Source organism: Lissotriton helveticus, chromosome 6 (genome assembly GCF_964261635.1).
Source record: "Lissotriton helveticus chromosome 6, aLisHel1.1, whole genome shotgun sequence".
In the NCBI taxonomy this organism is placed as follows: domain Eukaryota; kingdom Metazoa; phylum Chordata; class Amphibia; order Caudata; family Salamandridae; genus Lissotriton; species Lissotriton helveticus.
In genome coordinates, this window is record NC_136067.1 from 1,072,754,311 (window position 1) to 1,072,771,924 (window position 17,614).

General features: G+C 46.7%; 1 protein-coding gene and 1 long non-coding RNA gene across 5 annotated transcripts in view; one reads left to right on the forward strand and one right to left on the reverse strand.

Annotated features, from left to right (window-relative positions):
• The window catches only part of LOC144763268 (uncharacterized), a 64,688-nt gene extending 50,452 nt beyond the window's left edge, over positions 1-14,236 (reverse strand). The window contains exons 1-2 of the long non-coding RNA XR_013596201.1: positions 14,036-14,236; positions 13,819-13,938 (exon numbers count right to left, since the gene is read on the reverse strand). This is a non-coding gene — a long non-coding RNA (uncharacterized LOC144763268). The remainder of the gene's footprint in view (positions 1-13,818; positions 13,939-14,035) is intronic.
• SMOC2 (SPARC related modular calcium binding 2) overlaps positions 1-17,614 on the forward strand; it is a 1,417,970-nt gene that overhangs the window by 763,966 nt on the left and 636,390 nt on the right. The gene's annotated exons all lie outside the window — the stretch shown is intronic.

Sequence of the window (17,614 nt, forward strand, 5' to 3'; positions counted from 1 at the left end):
GAGCAACTAGTGGCTCTCTATAGGAAGGTAGACACCGGAGATGAAGGCGACAACGATGTTACAGAACTCTTTATATCCTCACTGGAAGTATTCCGTCACCTCGTGGAACAAGGACGGATAGATAAGGACAGGACATCTAAGATAGCAGGACCCCCGGTGGAAAAACCAGATAGCAAGATGCCGATAGAAGAAGCTGTCCCATATTGGGTACCTCCTAGAGGACAAGGGACTCATGACGATATGAACCATCAAGACGCTAGAGGAAGAGTGTCGCTGCCTTTAACAATAGATACTTGAGTAATCAGTAGTACACTAATCGCCCAGTATCCATGTGATTCAGTCTGTGGTTCCCTTAAGCAGCAAGGAGTCACTCTGTCTGTTGATAATAACCCCCACCCCAATCAGACAGTATTTCCTGTAAGTCAAGAATACATCAAATCAGCAAGCAGTTACTACAGTCAGCCAATAGATAAATCAGCCAAATGGTCGCCCAAACAACAAGCAGTGTCTAATAAGGTAGCCATGCCCTAAATCAGCCAATGGCCTCCCAACCAGCAGGTAAGTTAGATCAGTAAGTTAAGCATTCAGCTGTCATAACCGTTGAACTCCAATTCGCAGGTTCGGTTTTCAGGTGGGCTGACATAACCTTTCATCCTTCAGAACATGATGAAAATGAGCACTGTTAAATTGAGTAGCAGCAACACCTGCTATTTACAACGCTACCAAAACTGGATTACAAATCGCCACGTAATATATTATTAAATAAGAGCCAACCCCAATGTCCTGCTTGCCTCACAAATTAACAAATAACCATTCCTATTAGGTAGCAGTTGCTCCATAAACCGTGAGTTTACCCAATCTGCAAGTAGCCCTCCCTGGCATTCACTGTTCCTCCTTATCAGTCAGCAGTCCGAGCAGCAGAAATAGGTGGACTACTAAGTGACAGATGTGGGAACAGATGGCTGCATATGGACTTGAACAATAAGCCAGAAATATGTTGGTCATGCAGATTTATATATAGTAAGAGCGGAGCCAATCACAAAAGCAACAGTCAGGCCACTGTATGGAACAGATTAAAATGCATTTTATAACATTTCCTTCATGCTGGATTTTGAATTGTTTTTACAGAAACAGAAAACAAGTTAAGTATAACAGTATTTAGTCATTGTAAAGAACACCACAGAAGTAAAGGGTTTAATATCTGATTAAAACATCGAAAAGGTTCTTACAGATTTGTGGAACTATTACATTAACACTGAGGCTACCTAAAGCTAATTTGTAGGAGAAAATGAAAACGGCAGATGGACACTCTCTAGCCGTTACACATTAATGAGAACTGTGAACTTATCCGGTAATGTCAACAAGCATGCTCAGCTGAAGAACAGCGATCTGGTCAGGGTCGGACTGACCTATTGGGCAATCATGTACTGCCTGAAGGGCCGGTCTGACAGGTCAGTATATGGGCATTTTTTTTCGCTGTTTGTGAGCCGGTATTATGGTCTGGTGGGCTGGTTTTTACTGTAGATTTATTTCTCTGACTTATTACTGCAACCATTGTATGTAACAAGGACAAATGGATATAGTCTTCCATACTTTGCAAAACACCTATACATCTTGGGCCTTATTTATGAAGGCCTTGCGCCGCCGATGCGTCACTTTTAACATGGGAAAAAGTGACGCACCGGTGGCGCAAGCCCTTCATAAATAAGGCCCCTTGTCTTTACACATTTAAAACTGGTCAGGCTTGCAAATGTGGGCCCTTTTTAATTTGGTGCCTGTTGTGTCAGCCAATACGAGGAGTGTCGGCACTGTGGGGAGTTGGTGCACGTGCGTCCAATGCGGGGCCTAGCATAAAAAAAGTCATGCATACAGAAGTGTGATAGTCTGTGGCTATATCGAAGTCTGTCTTCCTGACCCCACTTGTCCAGCCTCATATTTATTAACAGGGTCCCACATGACACTGGGATTGCACCAAACAAATCTGCACCACGGGTAACAATATGCAAACTTCCCTACCCATACATTCCCGGGTCCATCTGAAGCCCTTACCGTTTACATTGCTGGTACTCTTCGGGATCAGTTGCTACGCCCTCTGCTGAAAATGTGTAACCAAAGAAGTTAAGTCTTTGCTTAAATGACCTCACATTTGCTGTGGTGTAGAGTGAGCCTGGTGTTTATGCTCTTGTACGGACATGGCGTATAGCAGAATTTCATCACTGACATGGACTACTCTGGGCAGGCCTACCAGGAGTTCATGTATGATGTTTTGGAACACCTGGGCGAAATGCCAACGTTCAGTCTTTGGTAGCGCCACAGGCCAACTTGAGTGGAGAATGTGGTTATATAGCTTGACTCTTCGGCCAGGGTGAACTGGTGGCAGCCTGATCTGAGGTCTACCTAGAAAACCTGCAAACTCCCACTCAGTTCCTCAATCAGGTCAACAATGGTAGGGGTCAGGTGAAATTTCCTTTCAAGGGCCATATTGGAGAGCCTCATATCTAGACATATGCGTACTGCGCCAGATTACCCAAAAGATTGAGCCACAACATTTTTTCAATTATCCCTACTGCCTCCAGCTTCTCCAACTGGTTATCCACCTGACATTCCTTCCTGAGGGACTCTAAATGCAAGAGTAACTATCCCAAGGGCTTCAGCAGTGCGGCATCCAATCAGCATGCCATGTCCATCTTCAGAGACATAGACCTGGGAGTATATAAATTGAGATCCATGTACAATTAGTGATTGGTAATTCCTTTGTGTGCGTAAAGACTTGTCTTGTCCTTACGCGAACACTCTGATCGCTGAATTCTGGAGCGGTGGAGCAGGTTGTAAGGTTTGGTATGCCTCTACTACCATTATATTGATGGACGTCCCTGTGTCCACTGTGGCTAGTATTGGGTGCACTCTTGCGTGTATTTGAAACTGGGGTAAGTGGCGCTGCAATTGCCAGGCACTGTCTATTGTAAAGACAGTGAGCTGTATGCTCTGCAGACTTATTATCATCCATATCACTGTTGTGCACTTACACTTTTGAATTTACAGAGGTGTGGGGAGTCCGCCCCTTACTTGAGCAAAGTGATTGAATTTCATGCACCCTGCACATTTCTTGCCATTTGCACAGCAGTCGGCTGGCCAGGGGCCTGGACCACCATAATACCCACATAGCTGCATTGTTGCTGTTGCTTTCTTGGGGTTTCCTAGACTCAGCTGTGGCTCTTCAGCATTGACAGGTTCCGTCTTGAATCTTTGCAGGGCAGGTTTCATGTGGGAAGCACAAGCTGTGGATAATTCCTTAGACCTACCCATGGTTAGAATGTCTGCTAATGATTTGCCGGTTTCTTGCAGGATGCACTCTTGGCGCTTCGCTGACACACAGTCTTGGATTATTTCATCTTGTATGTCTCTTCCGCAAACCCATATATGCTCGCCAATTCTTTAAATCTGGTGTAAAAGGTGTTGATCGATTCCTCTGCATGTTGCCTGGCCTGCTGGATGACAAACCTTTCATCATCCTGATTGGTCATCGGTTCAAAATATGCATTGAGGGCTGCTATGAGCATGGCATGCGTCTTCGGGCAGCTTCTGTTATGGTGTTTGAGATTTTGTGTATGGTTTTGCCTTCTAGATAAGGGATCATGGCCCTTTTAGGGCTCGGCCTACATCCCACGAACTGGGTGTGGCTTTAGAGTCCTTAAGAGAGGACTTCGACAAGCTAACCTACGAAATCCAGAGAAGCGCTTGAATTTTGTTTGTCATTATTGGTAGCTGTATGGCAATTGGCCCTCGCATGGCTGTGTTTTTACAAGCCAGCACGCAATAGGCCATAGTCTGTAGAGTTTCTCCCCTTCCTGCATATTCCGTGCGGACACGAGCAGCAGAAGGGCATAAATCTTCAATTACCAGCTGTCAGGGGCCGTGGTAATTGAAGCCAGATGCTGGGCGTGCATTCAGCACTCTCCAGTTAATTTTTTTTCAGCTGTGTGTGTGCGCATGCTGACTCCCTGCCAAAGCTTGTGGGCCCGTGGTAATTGAAGGCAGATGCCGGGCGCTCGTGCCCCATTCTCTGCTGTGTGCTCCTTCACCGTGCATTTTTTTAACAATATCGATCGTGAAAGTGATCGCTTTCAATGCTGCTTTATTGCCGTCGCACGTACTAGCAGCCTCCCCCCACCCCCTCGGCTGCATATCTAAGGAGCTTGGGCGTTCACTCTATTATTCTAAACCCCTGTTAAAGTTTACTTTCTTTCTAACAGTATTGTTAATTACCACCCGAGAGGACAGGGGTAATGCCATGGAAATGTATAATAAAAATACCTTTTTTTACATCTCTGAAATAAATGTGGTTATGCACAGTGGCTTTAGTGGTGGGATTATTTTGTTTGGGGAATTCGTAATACTGTAGAGTGTGCACAGTACCGCTGCGGCTGACACTCACTTTTTTTACAGTGCCCATTTGTGTCAGCCCGCTCCAGCGCTGCAGCGCCTGCTTTGTGGTCAGATTCCTTACACAAACAGTCGGTGGATGCCCCGCACCCCCTGCCACATATCTAAGGAGTTTGGGGCGTTCACTCTATTATTTTAAACCCCGCTAAACTTTACTTATTTCTAAGTAAAATGTTAGATTTCCCCTAAGCACTGCCTCATTAGTTCACAGTAGGATGCAGGAACTCTTCACAGCACTTAATCCACATTTCAAGGATGGGAGGTGGAGTGCAAGAATTCCTCGCAGAGTGAGTGTGCAGAGTGTGAGTGCAGAGTGAGTGTGCAGAGTAGTGAGTGCAGAGTGTAAGTGCAGAATGCAGAGTAGTGAGTGTAGAGTAGTGAGTGCAGAGTGTGAGTGCAGAGTAGTGAGTGCAGAGTAGTGCAGAGTTGTGAGTGCAGAGTGAGTGTGCAGAGTAGTGAGTGTGCAGAGTAGTGAGTGCAGAGTAAATGTAAATGTACAGGAATTTATATAGCGCAAATCACCAAGCGGTTTCTAAGCGCTTGCTTAGGGAACCCGTCCTGGTATTCCCCTGTGAGATAACCCCGGCAGGGTATCTGCAAGGTGAAAGCCAGGCATCCCGCCACGAGGGGCCGTTGTGGAGATTAAGCAAGCTATTGCCCAGAGTCGCAGAGTGTGAACCCGTGAATCGAGTAGGCACCGGAGCGAGAATTGTCGAGTCCATGGACATTTTAGGACTCAAGACCCCGCCGAGCCGGGAATTGAACCCTGGTCCCGGGCTGACCTCTGCTTCCAGGTCTGCCTCCTCTAACCAGTGAGCCACACTTCTCCACAGAGTAGTGAGTGCAAATTAGTGAGTGTGCAGAGTGTGAGTGCAGAGTGTGAGTAGTGAGTGCAGAGCAGTGAGTGCAGAGCAGTGAGTGCAGAGCAGTGAGTGTGCAGAGTAGAGAGTGCAGAGTAGTGAGTGCAGAGTGTAAGTGCAGAATGCAGAGTGTGAGTGCATAGTTTGAGTGCAGAGTGAGTGTGCAGAGTGCAGAGTTGTGAGTGCAGAGTGAGCGTGCATAGTGAGTGTGCAGAGTGAGTGTGAAGAGTGAGTGTGCAGAGTGATTGTGCAGAGTGAGTGTGCAGAGTGCAGAGTGCGAGTGCAGAGTGCGAGTGCAGAGTGAGTGGTCAGAGTTGTGAGTGCAGTGTGAGTGCAGAGTGCAGAGTGGAGAGTGTGAGTGCAGAGTGCAGAGTGGAGAGTGTGAGTGCAGAGTGCAGAGTGTGAGAGCAGAGTGAGTGTGCAGAGTGCAGAGTTGTGAGTGCAGAGTGAGTGTGCAGAGTGCAGAGTTGTGAGTGCAGAGTGAGTGTGTAGAGTGAGTGTGCAGAGTGCAGAGCGCAGAGTTGTGAGCGCAGAGTGGTGAGTGCAGAGTGGTGAGTGCAGAGTGGTGAGTGCAGAGCGGTGAGTGCAGTGGTAAGTGCACAGTGGTGAGTGCAGAGTGGTGAGTGCCGAGTGCCTGTTCCAGAGAGAGCAGGGTATGCTTGTGCGCTTACACAGTGCACTGACACACAGGAGCTAAAACAAAGTACAGCTGAACATGTGGGAGCTTCATTGAGGCAGCCGGCCCTCTGTGAAGGGAACAGCAAGGAGGGGATGCCTCAACCAATCAAGCGCAGCTACTCACAACCTACTGTACGATTACAACACAGGCCAAAGGGCAGAGCTAGGTCTTTTCGCATTATGCAGGGTGAGCAGTGTGTGAGTGTGTAGGGTGAGCAGTGTGTGAGTGTGCAGGGTGAGCAGTGTGTGAGCGTGCAGGGTTAACAGTGTGTGAGCGTGCAGGGTGAACATTGTGTGAGCGTGTAGGGGGAGCAGTGTGTGAGCGTGTAGGGTGAGCAGTTTGTGAGTGTGTAGGGTGAGCAGTGTGTGAGTGTGTAGGGTGAGCAGTGTGTGAGTGTGCAGGGTGAGCAGTGTGTGAGTGTGCAGGGTGAGCAGTGTGTGAGCGTGTAGGGTGAGCAGTGTGAGTGTGCAGGGTTAACAGTGTGTGAGTGTGCAGGGTGAACAGTGTGTGAGTGTGCAGGGTGAACAGTGTGTGAGTGTGCAGGGTGAACAATTCCAATCCAAACCACATAATTCCATTACACACCACATGCATACACTCCATAACACATGGCTAAAAGACATTGCCATTTACAATGCCATTAGCTCTAACTCAAATAAATCCGAGACCTATTGCATTTCCAATGCTTGTTCTTCTTGTCTGAAACTTCAGTGGCCTCAATATACTTCACCCCCTCCACCCAGTCTCTTTACCTGGGAGCTTGTCAGGGGGAGCTTGTAAGAAAGGTTCTATGGAAGGAATATTGGCCATGACAGCAATGGAACTCATACTGCCGCACTGATTCGGAAAGGGATGGGTGGACAGTGCAGTCTATTGAAGATCTGGTACTTGGCAGGCTGGGGTCCACAACCTCCTTGAGGTTGGGTTGTGGGCATGCAGGCCTATGCTGCAAGAGTCAGGTATGTAGTAGCAGTGTGGCACTTACGTAAATGATCAGCCTTCAATTTTCCCTCAAAATACGGCCTGCAAGGCAGTGCATCTGTCACCCACCGTCCAGAGCTACCAAGGGCACTCTGCGAGCTCTACATCCTTCTTATGCGAAGAGTGGTGCTGAGGCCAGAATCTAAGTAGCGGCTGCAGGACAAGCTGACCGGCACCTTGCGCAACTGGCCTCAGCAGGGAGTCGTCAATCCGGACATGGGCTTGACGGAAAACTGATGATGAAGCTGCACCTTCACCAGCCAATGCATAAGCATGCGCGGCACAAGGACTCTGGAAGGGAGTACGCAGTCGCCGCACACAGATACGTATACCAGAGAACATGCAGGGAACACTCTTGTCGCCAATGCTGTGTCGGCCGCTCCGGGAAATGAGGAGTGCCAGCACTGTGGGGAGTTGGGTAGTGTAAGTGTGGTCACACGATGACCCTAGGATAAATAAAGACCTGGAGACAAGTGTGTTAGTCTCCGGTTATGGCACACGTGGTCTCCCTGACCCTGTCTGCCCAGCCTAGTATGAGGCTTTGCGGCATTGGTCCTGCACCAAACACATCTGCACAATGGGTAACAATATAGAAACTCCCCTTCCCATACATTCCCGGGTCCCTCTCAAATCTCTACCAGTTGTATCACTGGTACGATGTTACAGTGCCTGGGACTACTTTCTGCCCTAGTCTGTCCTTGGTCTGGGTAAAGTAATGACCACGCTTTTCTAACAAATATGAGGGAATTCCTATAGGTTTGAAGAATCACTAATGAGCTTCATTTACCCTATTGAAGTTGTATTTATCCTCAGGGAAGTTTGATATGAGTTGTTCTTACCAAAGCAGAAATCCCCACTAAATGTACTGTGTCCTTTGAAGCATATGCTGTGCACACAAACACTAAAACCTACACTGTTAAGACGTACCGTCAGCTGCGTCACTAGGGTGGGGGTCAGCTGGGGCATGTGCCCCAACTGTCTGTTTTGCTCGGGGTCCCCCATTGTGAAAAGAATATTTTAAAAGACAAAACAGAAAGCAGGACTCCAGCTGTGTAGCTAAGTCTGCAGAAAGTGCAGTGCTAATCTTGAGCCGGTGGTTGCAGGTTAATCCTCCAGCACTCTTTTTTGAGGACCAGGATATACAGACAGGAGGTGGTGGAGAAAGATAGAAAAACGGTGAGAACGAGTGAAAACAGGGATGAAAAAGCACTACTGCGCTGCTAGAGGTAGCCTCAGGCTTGAGGCAGGCATACAGCACATTTATTAAACCCCATGACGATGCCTTAACGCGAGTGTGGGGCGGAAAAATAAGATACACCGCATAACGACTTTACCACCGCGTTTATGAGGGTTTTTTAAGACTGAAGGAACGCAGTTACAAGTGTCCATTCTATTTTTGATTTTCTAGACCCACACTCAGACACACATACATTTTTGTGCAGACACCTCATGCTTTCCACGTTATAGCTGTTTATTTGTATGCTCCCCGTAAAAATCAATTCTAGAGCTGTCAAAAACTACAGGTGTCACGGAATTACACTCTATTAGGGCGTAGATAAGTGAACCTTATTACCTTAATTCAGGTTGCCTACAAACACATTTCTAGATTAATAAATAGAGAAGCGACCACCCTATGATCCCTTCTTAGCTAAATGATCTATTTAACTCAATTTGAATGCACAAGGACCACTCCATTAAATCTATAGTGAGACTACCATGCTGCGAACATTTATATGAAGAGCAGAGTTCATAGGTCCAGAAAAGCCACACAAATAGGCCCATTCTAACAAGGCCTCACTAGTTATAAAATAGGCCTATCATTCTGTCATGTCTAAAGGAAAGGATGGTTTTTAGGTTGTCAGAGAGCGGGCGCTCAGCCAGGGTAGAAGCACTATAGAACCAATGTAGTGTGGTGCAACTGGGTGAGTGGATAACCATATAACCACCCAAGGAGAAGCGAGCAAGCTCACTAATCCTCAATAACACAAAATGGCAAACCCTATGCACACACTTGACGAGTAGAAGGCGGATACAATGTCCTAATGTAAGAATTTCAAAATGCAGAGAAACAACAGTGATATGCAACTTAAAAATATAAGTAATTCAATGTCAATAAAGAAGTCTTGGTCTCCTTGTTTATTCCAACACAGCATGTGAACAACCAGCCGACACGTGTTTCATCGCATCTTGCGCCTTCTACTCGTCAAGTGTGTGCATAGGGTTTGCCATTCTGTCATGTCTAGTTGTGGCTATTCGTTCGCCGTTCTTTTTTCTCAGAAAGTGTCAACACTACTTGTGTAATAATATTTCTAATTTTAAATATATTTGCCTGAGTGAAAGACTAGCTTCTACTTGTTTTTTCTTGCATTCCCTCTCTTCCTTTGGGACACTTGTATTTAAAAATCTACTGGCTCCATTTGCAGTTGGGTGTTTTGAAAGAAAGATAAGACATCCCTTTAATGTTTTTAAAGATAGCCAGCTGAAGAACGTTGTCCATCTGGAAAAACAGTTAAAGTGACTCACTTTAATTCTAGTGTGAAAACATGCCTCCTTCTCCCACTACTTCAAATCAGATCCTACGGCATGACCATAATCATCTATGCGGACAATACTTAGCTCATCCTCTCACTCTCCTAAGAGCCTACTAACACCAAGTCCAACTTCCACAGATGCATGACAAGTGTGGCAAGCTGGATGGAAAAAGATGCCTCAATCTCAACATAGACAAAACAGAAGTCCTCATATTTAGGAGCAACAACTCCCTGTGGGACGACTTCTGGTGGCCTATGGAGCTCAGCCCCACACCCACAGGACACGCAAGAAACATCTGAATCATTCTGGAAAGCAAGCTCAAGATGAAGAATCAAATAAACTTGGTATCAACCTCCTGCTTCCTCACCCTGCTCTTGCTCAGGAAAAACTTTAACTGGCTCCCCATCAGCATCAGACGCACTGTCACCCGGGGCCTCATCACCAGCCGCATGGATTACTGCAATTCCCTCTACGTGGGAATCACCTCACAACTACTAAACAGATTTCAGACCATACAGAAAGCAGCAGCCAGGCTCTTCCTCGACTTCCCGAGACCGACCTACATCACCCCCCACCTCTAATCTCTGCACTGGCTCCCCATCATCAAACAATGCGAGTTCAAACTTCTCTCCCATGCCTGCAAAGCACTACACATCATGGGACCAGTATACCTCAACCACATGGTACACTTCCACCAACCTACCCTTATACTTCTTTCCTCATCCCTCTGCATGGCCCACACACCCTTCATTCATAGGAGCAGGAGCGGTGGCTGCTTCTTTTCACACCACAAATCCTGGAATGGCCTCCCTCTCAATCTCCACATCGCCCCCACCCTACAGGAGATTAGGAAGGACCTAAAGAACTGTCTCTTCAACTAGGTAATCCCAGCAGCACCAAATCACCCCCCCCCCCCCCACCAGCACCTGGACATGGGTGATAAGAAGTTCTTTACGAATCCCATTTGATTTGATGATTTGAAAGAGTGCTGGAAAGAAGTGGAAAGGCAAATAAGGTCTCTGACTTCAATAAGAGGTACTACTTTAAGGCAGACTTACTAAATATTTGTTTCCTTCAAAATATATGTTCTACATTTGAAGTCTTCTAAAGGAGCATCAGTTTGATGCCTTATGCATGACTGAAACATGAATGGGGAGGACTCTGCGCCCAATTTAAAGTTAGCTGTCTCAGATTATTATGTCTGTGTACTTTGAAATAGAGAAGGCAAACAGGGAGGTGGTTTGGCTATTGCTTTTAAAAAGATTTTTTTTGTGGCATTTTCCTATTGGATAATCTTTAAGGGACGGAAGCATTGGGTTTCTGCATTTTCTTCTCTTAGCAGTCCTCCTTCTGAGGTGAGTTATTTTACCGACCTCCTGGCTATGTGGATGAGTTTTATCAGTTCTTTTGGTAAGGTTTTGTTGGCCAACTTACTGGAATATGAACATGGAAGGTTTTAGGGCTTACAGCTCCTATATTGTCTGGAGAAATTAATAAGTATGCATTAGCCGTTAATAATTGGCTCTTGTGGACAGTCAATAAGCTAGACCTGAAAAAAGTGCACTATGTTTAGCAATGCATCTTCGGCCCCTTGGTTTCCTGCTATCCCTGCAGCACAAAAGAAATGTTGTAAAAGGTTAGTGATTATTTGGTGACTACAGTACTCCGTGGCAGATACGTTATGGTATAAGTAGGCTTTACATGAATACCACTTGAATTTAGAAGTGGCACAGAGTAATTATTACACTATGAATGTCGATATAGCCAATAATAAACCTCGAGAGATTTTCAAAATTGTCTAAAAATGTTTACATCCTACAGTGGAATCCCTTCCTCTTATGGCTAGTGCAGACTTATTTATAAAGCTTGGAGATTTTTATGATGGAAAAACAATTGATAAAATTCAGCTAAATCTCCTAGCTCGTGGACTGTCTTCCAATGTGAGGCAATGTGTTTTTTAACTCACTGCATGCTCGGGACTGGGATTTGTTGCATTTCAAGACAATTGAATAGGAGACAGGTTTTCTGAACTATACATCAGGCTCACCTGTATTCTGCCTCACATTTTGAAGCAGGTGGTCGTTATCATAAATGCAATATATGTCAATTTGTTTAATACTTCATTATGCACAGGTTAAGTCCCTATGATAGGGAAACAGGCAAGAGTGATTCTCCTGTTAAAAAAGACATCAGCAGACAGGTCAGTGTTGTCTAAATTTAGACCTATTTCATTGTTTCCCAAGGTGCCAAACAATGTATGAAAAAATTGACAATGCTCATCTTTCAGATTGTTTGAAAACCAACAAAATGTTACACCCATCTCAATCTGGTTTCTGACCACGACATTACAGAAACAGCATTATCGGAAATCGCAGACTACATCAAGTTGATCATGGATCAGGGCCACAATGCTGACTTGATTCTTTTAGCTCTTTCTGCAGCATTCACTACGGTCTCCCACGAGATTCTGTTAAACAGCCTTTCTAATTTTGGAATGGGGTTGCTTGGAACTGGTTCAAATCTGTTTTAGGTCATAGAGTGTAGTTACCTTTATCTTATTTATCTTGTTAGCATCTCCCTAGCTACTCAGCCAGTGTGAATGTGATGCGTGGAGTGTTGGGTGATGGTCTAGAATGGAATGTTTGGGTGCCTGGATGCTTGAGTGTGACAGTTGGAATATGGGCTGAGCCGCAGGCAGACTGCTCCTGATGGGGCTGCATCACATAAACTCCACAACCTGTAACTACAACTAATAAATCTACATGAAACTACATCTTGGCTACGGACCTCATCACTACAGATTTTTGGCGACCATTGTGCTTTGCATGCGTGGGTTCGTATTCAATCCTCGGCGTCAAAAATCTGTAGTAATGACGTCCCCAGCTTTAATAAGCGGCATTGATGTATGCCCAGGGTCTCAATCAGAATTAGTAGTTTTCTTTTACCCCGTGGGGATCCAAGATATAGACTCTCAGCTATGAGGAGCAGAGGAATGTAATAGATGTCACACTGTTGCAGTGTTCTTAAATTTACTCTGAAGAAGAGCCCTTATTGAAAAGGGCAGTCAGTGCTGCAAATGACTTAGCAGGTTAATGGTGAGCCGGGCCAGTACATAATTTAATAAGGTGATGAGAATTTTCTCTGGAGGCCTCTGCCCACTTCCACCACTGGCACCACTGACTGACACCACAGGGGGCATGCCACCACCGCTATAGACGTCTCCCAAAGCCAGGTGCAATAAATGACCTCAACTGCATTTCACAATTCTTCTTTCCTCAAGAAGAGTTCAAGAGGGTTCTGCCCTGCGAAATTTTGTATAGATTCAGATCAAATAATGCATTTATAAATCACAACTTTCATTTAATTTTGCTAATCTGCTGTACGCCATAAAAGACAACTTTGAGAGACAGCACTCGAAAGTTATATGCTCACATCCTACTACCAATATAACCTACAGGTAGATAATTTAAACTTCCCTTTCTTTCTTGCAGTATTAAGCATTGAGCACACCACAACCATTAACATAAACTGCAATTCTTAAACGATAGAAGTCAATTTACAAAGACACTTACAAAGCCGACATAGGCATTACTTACTAAACTACCCCTTAAACTATTATATTTCACAGTTAGCGGTTCTTAACAGAAGCACATAAACAAGAACTCCGTGGATGAAAATGTGCTTCTCTGTTTAATAATTGAATGTCATATTTTAACATCACATTTCGGCAGATGACGATTTGATTTCCGTGGGCTAGAATATAAGACATCAGCTCTTTCACAATCAAATTGTGCTGTTAAACTGACAAGCGCCACACCCTCTTTTTCCTGCACACACAGACTTGGGCTGGAAAGAAAAGTCTCCATTTTCTGCTGTTGCGCATTGTCAAAATACCTCTGCCCGTCGTTTTGACCTCAGCAATAGAAGTAGCCGCGCCTTCTCCTCTGGCCGCTTCACACTGGGTGCCATAAAATATGTAAAATGCCTTTAACCAGCACTGTTAGAGACAACTCGCTGCCCTCCTCAAACATGGCCTCGACTTATTTATTCACAAGAATTCTTGCTTGTCACACTGGTGATGCAGGCAAAGCCCGTCTCTCTCAACAGAGCAGACAGACTTGAGAGTGAAAAATGGGGTCAGTTTGAATTCAAATGGAGCGATGTGCAACCATTGCACTAAACTAACACAAACTGTGTACACAGGGCTGTAATGTAAAACATATTTCTTGAAAGTGTTTATTTTATGTCTGTTCCTTACACGCGTATTAATTCTAGAATACTTTGTCCTCGCACCTGGTAACGTTCCATCATAAACATGTATACCTTTGAAATGTTTAGCCCGTGCCGTGCCTGTGTTCTCGTCCTGTGCGATCGGATTGCTTCTGCTAGCAGTTGCAGTCTGATCTTCATTGAACGAAGACGCACTCCTGTGGGTTTCTGTCCCTGGACATAAACAATTGAACAAAATGTACTTTTCAAGTTTCGGACTTATTCCTTATGGATAAATTTAAATCTGGCGACGAGTGGAGCAGAAACTCACCACTTTTTGTGCATTTTTTCCAATTTTACTGATTCCTCAGAGATCGAATTGAGGCACCGTATCTTACATACCAGCCGATATCTGGATACATTTATCTTCTCTTGGATCACACGGAGGTTTGTCACATTTGAGGAAATTTCTTTGGGGGCATGTTTTAGGCGCACTTGCAGTCTTTTGGGTTGCGCATGATTTGGCAGTGGATGAAGCTATCCGGCAGCGTCCTTTGAACAGGACGTTAGATTGGACTATTGGGTGAGACAGTGACGTCACCACGTGAATCACGTTACGGCGGTCATTTTGGGAAAGGCCCATTTCATAGCATTTCTATTTGTAACATGTAGTTTGGCACAGGAAGTAGTAACAAGCATTTGCAATGCAATAGGTCTTTGTGCTATTGATATTGTAAATGGCAATGCTTTTTTATTTATGTGTTGTTTTTAAAACAGATAAATAAAAGGCATTGACATTTACAATGCCAATAGCTCAAACTCTAGCAAATGCGGGACCTATAGCATTGCAAATGCGAGCTATAAACATTTTGAAAAGTGTTAGGAGACAGTGACACAAGGCAATACAAATGTGAGCGGAGAGTGGGCAGAGCTCAAGTTCCTTAACAACAAAGGGAGAGGAAGGGAGAAGGAGACACTCTCTTAGTCCCCAGTCAGTTATGCAAAAACAAGAAAAGAGAGGTCAGATCAAACACTTGGTCAATCTAAGTGAAATCTCTACAGACCACAATTCAAGGAGTCAAAACAGGAATTACCACATCCGATTAGGAGTCAAAACAGGAATACCACATCCGATTTGGGTGGTAAAGAAAGCCCTCACACACTGACCTGGTCAGTGTCATGCTTCATCATCGGGCCCCACCGAAAGAGGCCGAATGCCTCTTCGGTGTGCTACGACGCCAGAAAGACTGCGGAGCTGGTTTGTGTGTGGAGGGCGTGCTCTTGTTTACAGTGAAATATTAAAAGTGCCTAAAAAAAGGGTATCAAAAACAAATTTTAATAAATGATCCCTGAGGCACAAAGCATAGAGTATTATGTGTCTGTATTTACTTGCCAAGGTTCAGGATTGGTAAAATACAGGATATACTCAAATTCTTTTAGTCAACATGTTTCAGCCATAAGGGTGGTATATTACCGAGGCATTCTTCAGGACTAAACCCCGGCGGTATGGGCTCTCTAATCACCCACCCTAACCTGGGGACGTGAAAGTGAAAATTATAAAAGTGAAAAAAGTGCGTAAAAATGTTGGAAGAGTAAAATACTCAATTCCAAAAAATACTCCGTAAATTTGGAGTGTCACTGCACTTTCAAAAGGGGCGCTACTAGCACCATGGGTCTCGGGAGGGGATCGGAGCGACCTGGCACATCGCCCTCAGCGCTCTCGACCCGCTGCAAACCTGGTTATGGCCTCAATGTCGACCCAGACACATAATACTCTTTGCTTTGTGCCTCAGGGATCATTTATTAAAATTTGTTTTTGATACCCTTTTTTTAGGCACTTTTAATATTTCACTGTAAACAAGAGCACGCCCTCCACACACAAACCAGCTCCGCAGTCTTTCTGGCGTCGTAGCACACCGAAGAGGCATTCGGCCTCTTTCGGTGGGGCCCGATGATGAAGCATGACACTGACCAGGTCAGTGTGTGAGGGCTTTCTTTACCACCCAAATCGGATGTGGTATTCCTGTTTTGACTCCTAATCGGATGTGGTAATTCCTGTTTTGACTCCTTGAATTGTGGTCTGTAGAGATTTCACTTAGATTGACCAAGTGTTTGATCTGACCTCTCTTTTCTTGTTTTTGCAGAGCTCAAGTTCCTACATCAATACAGCATGCCTCGCAGAGCTGCGCATGCGCTGCAAAGGCTTGACCTAAAAACGCATCTGTGTTGTCCCCTATAGAACAAATGTAAATGCCTGGATACAGTGTGTTACATTTAAGTGGTAATATTACAGGCCTTCTCAAGCTTGAGCACATGGTTTCAATAGAAACCCTCCAGACCCCTAGATACAGTGCAATGGAGTAACAAGTTGATACAGAAGATCACAGGAGACATGAAGCTTTCTCTCATGCTAAACTGCAAGTTTCATGGATGGAGAAATGGCTGGGCGGGGTGCTGCCGCCAATGTCCCTGCACCAAACTTGTCCGCTGTGGCTTGTGTTGGCTGGGTGCTGCCGCTGTGATTGTGCACCAAAACAAAGCCAAAAGCCTCCTGTGGCTGCCAATGCTTGTTGTCTCTCTTTACTCTCCTTCTTTTTTTGGTTATAGCCCTCCTCTTTCACTAGAGGGCGCCTGGCGTTCTTTCCAATAAGTTCCCTGGGCCGGAGGGGCACTCCTTTCATGCTCGCTGGTGTCCCTGGTCGGCCCTGCGCTTTGCTGCCAGTCTCCTGGACCCCTCGCCTGCCACACGGTGAGATGGTAGGGGGGGCGCGCTGACTCGGAGCAGCCGAGAAAAAGGCCACCAAAGACCCTTGCTACCTGGCTCCCCAGCAGTCCCGCACTCACCGGGTGGGCTCCGGTCGTGTCAGGTGTTGTGTCCTCGCTTCCCGCACTCACCCGGTGGGCTCCGGTTGCGGCGGGCAAATCTTCGGCGGTCTCATACCCCCCGGGTGGGCTGCGGTGGGGTGGCTGGTTGGGACGCACCGGGTGGGCTCCGGTCGCGTTCTCGCATCAATCAGTGCGCCGCCGGGTAGGCTCCCACAAGATGCTTTTCACGGCAGTTGGTAGGCACCGGGTGGGCTCCGGTTGCGCTACAGATGGGGCTCAGTGCGCCGTGGGGTAGGCTCCCGCCGGACGCTTTGCCATGCGGTCCCGCTCCTCCACACAGGCTGGGACGCACCGGGTGGGCTCCGGTCGTGTTCCCGATATCCTCAGTGCGCCGCGTGGTAGGCTCCCGCCGGACGCTTCTCCCCAGTCGTAGGTAGGCACCGGGTGGGCTCCGGTCGCGCTACAGAAGAGGCTCAGTGCGCCGCAGGTTAGGCTCCCGCCGGTCGCTTCTCCACGCGGTTCCCTTCCCCATGTAGGTCGGGACGCACCGGGTGGGCTCCGGTCGCGTTCTCGCTGTACTTGGTGCGCCGCGGGGTAGGCTCCCGCCTGACGCTTCTCCCCTGCAGTTGGTCCACACCGGGTGGGCTCCGGTCGCATTACCAAGGGGCTCAGTGCACCGCGGGGTAGGCTCCCGCCGGTCGCTTCTCCATTCTGGTCCTCCACGTGGGCTGCACGGCGCCGTCGCTGTTTCCTACAAGATTTCCTTTTTGCCGTGCTGCTCCCCACGCTCCTTGTAGATAGGGGCATACCTGGGGGAGCGGCGCTTATATGCCCCCCAGGCCGCTATCCCGCTTCGTGTCTCCCCCCATCATTGGGGGGTTTAAACTTCGCCTGCCCCCCCCCCATTGGCCCCTATGCGAGGGGGGGGACAGACACCTTTGGGGGCTTCCCCTGCAACCTGTTGGGGCGACCCCGTTTTGGCGCCAAATCGTTGTCCCCTGCGACTGTCATCCCCTGCCCCCCGCCTAACTGAACTGGGGGCTCGCCGCAGGGATTATTGCGACGGCTCTTGAGCCCCCTTCAG